Below are 2,794 nucleotides of genomic sequence, written 5' to 3' on the forward strand. Positions count from 1 at the left end.
ACTTTGTGGGAGCAGATGTGCAGGTAATAATCAGCATGGAACACCGGGAATGGTAATCAACATGGAAAACGCTGAATGGATTCTAAAACCTCTCCCAACGTCCTTGGGTGGGCTTGAACCACCAACCTTCACGATTGACAACCGAACGCGCTAACCCACTGCGCCACAGAGACAGCAGCACGTGTCTCTTCAGGACTCTCTATGGAGTAGACACTTACGAATTCCCAGGATGTGCCGCCTTTCTCACAGGAAAATGGTACCCGTTCCAAAGCCTCGGAAATACGGACGGTTTGGAGAGTTAATCACACTGGACCTGAGACTGAGTCAAGGTCAGGAAAAGACAACACTAAGCACTATTATCACAGGGCATCCACCCATGCAGACAATTCTGACAAGCCCTTGAGAATACTCCCCCTGCCTTTGACGCATTTCCCATCTGCTCCTCTCATCCTCCAACTCACTACAGGGAAGGATTCGTCACCTTTGTGTCCTGTCAGAACCCTTTACGCTCCCTGCAGGGCACAGAGATGCAGGCAACAGCCAAGGGGCAGCTGCACTTCCCTGAACGGCCTTTCCCGAGGTAGGCGGTTCCAGCGCTCAGGCTGACCCAAGACCCCACTGCCCGCCAAGGCAACCGGGAGGAGACCGGAGGTCAGCCGGTCCGGGGGGACTCCTACTAGCACAGAACGTGTCTGGCCTGCACTTCGGGGGGAGCTGAATAAAACTCCTCCTGAAGCTTCTCTACAGCCTGAAGAGAACGGATTTCAGGTTCCTGAAAGGGCAAGGGGGCATCCCCACGAGGACAAAGGCTTCCCCTGGTCTTGGAGGACAAGTCCCGCAGAAGCTGGCTTTGAGAGACACGCCAAACGAAAGGAGCAATCTTGAGTGGAGATGTCTGCAAGGAACTCTCAAGTGGTGTCGCCATTCTTATATACGGAGAGAGAGTGAGAAACCCAACGTGGGAAAATGTTTACTGTGCACTTACGTATAGAATATACGATGTTATGACTCTTGCAACTTTTTTGTATGTTTCAAAGGGTTTTGGTTTTGGTTTTTCATGAATTTTCGGAACTGGAGACCTCGATGCTCTTGGGATGAAAACTGTGTAAATAAGTCTTCGGGTTTGTAACATGCAGGGAGAAAAGAGCCGAGGCGAGAGCTGGCCAGCCCAGGCTGTTCATTACATCTCACCTTCTCCAGCCTGCGCGATGTCAAGGACCCTGAGGCCGGGACTCACCGGCATTTGGGGACTCACTGCAGAAACTCTTCTGCATCTGAACGTTGAAATAAACACAGCTCTGGTCGGGGCAGGAAGAGGAAGACTCCTGCCAGTGGAGATGCTAAAGGGGAAAAAAAGGAAAAAAAGGCTTCCCTGACCGGGAATCGAACCCGGGCCGCAGCGGTGAAAGCGCCGAATCCTAGCCACTAGACCACCAGGGAACCCCTGAGGTGCCTCGACTTAGAGTCTCCAAATGAAAATTTTAAAAGTAAAGATTCCACTTCAGAGACTCGGAGAGCAGGAACGGAGATTTCCCAGAAGCCCAGGGCTGAATGCAGCTGTGCAAGGCTCCCAGCCCTTGCCCGGCTGCTCATCACCCTTCACATCTGCAGTCTTGGGCGACGCTGTGGGCTCTGAGACAGGACACAAGGTCCGTCCTGGTCTAGCTTCAGTGCTCTGTGCTGCCGAGCCAAGGTCATGCTCTCTTTCTGAAGCTCGGTTTTCTCTTGAGTCAGGTGCCGACTGGGATGTCAGCAGGTGATGGGCGGATCCGTCCACTTCCTGATGTCTGCTCTGGCTCTGGGGGCTCTCCTGGTTAACGGCACCGGTACGGGCTCCTTCCCCTCCGCGACCAGCTCAGTTAGGGGAGCCTGACGTTGTTCATTTCCGTGTCTTTGGCTCGAGTCCCCGGTGCACAGTTGGGTTCGGTCTCTTTTGATTCGTCACGCAAATCAAACTGTTGCGTAAGTGTACCGAGATGGGGGAAAGCCAAGTGTGAAGGGATGAACTTGTGTGAAGCCAAGCCAGGGATGAACTCCTTGGTTTCCAGAGACATAACTCGCGTGCACATGTGGAAGAGATTTAGGCGCCTGCTTAGGAGGTGAGGGGATTTCCGGATGTAAAAATGAGCCGAAGTCAGCCTTGTCCTTTGCGCACTTGGGTCAGCTGGCTGTGGCCTGGACTCCGCAGTGACTCAGAGCGGAGAAAGGAGGGCTGACTCCTAGCGCTGAGCAGGCTCTCAGGCAGCAACGGAACTCCTGGCCTGTCCCTTGGGGATGGAAAATGCAGCTGCGCCCGCTGCCTCAGCCCCTGCCTTTCGGCCGTTTTGCTTTTTTGAAAGGGAAGGTAAAAGTTTCAGAAAGGAAGAACGTTTGTTTCCGCCCGGTTTCGAACCGGGGACCTTTCGCGTGTGAGGCGAACGTGATAACCACTACACTACGGAAACACGGCGGGGGCTACAGCTCAGTGACACATCCCTGAAATCCGTAGGTCCTGCCACCACTGCCCTACTCGCCAACTTTTTAAACTGAAGAATGGACCTTGAAGCCCCAAGACCTCTCAGGCAAGGAGTCTGCGGCTTCCGAGAGGTCCTGCTTTTAGGGTTCCGAGCCTGCCCCGAAGGGAGGACCCCCGAGCCTCCCACAGTCGGCCTTTGGGCTCCCGCACCGACCGCAGAGTCCTCGGATCCACAGCTATGCCCCCGAGTGCAGGGTCGCCCCCGCTGTCTCCTCAGCTCCCAGAAGCCGCGGGAGCCGGGGGTTCGCGCAAGTGCCCTTTGGGCCTAAGGGGAAAAGG

General features: G+C 54.8%; 1 non-coding gene across 1 annotated transcript; it reads right to left on the reverse strand.

The window, feature by feature from the left end:
• Positions 1-2,371: 2,371 nt before the first annotated feature.
• TRNAV-CAC (transfer RNA valine (anticodon CAC)) lies at positions 2,372-2,444 on the reverse strand. The gene has a single exon. It is a non-coding gene; the product is annotated as a tRNA-Val (tRNA).
• Between the last annotated feature and the right edge of the window lie 350 nt (positions 2,445-2,794).

The sequence above is a fragment of the Delphinus delphis genome, chromosome 1 (assembly GCF_949987515.2).
Source record: "Delphinus delphis chromosome 1, mDelDel1.2, whole genome shotgun sequence".
In the NCBI taxonomy this organism is placed as follows: domain Eukaryota; kingdom Metazoa; phylum Chordata; class Mammalia; order Artiodactyla; family Delphinidae; genus Delphinus; species Delphinus delphis.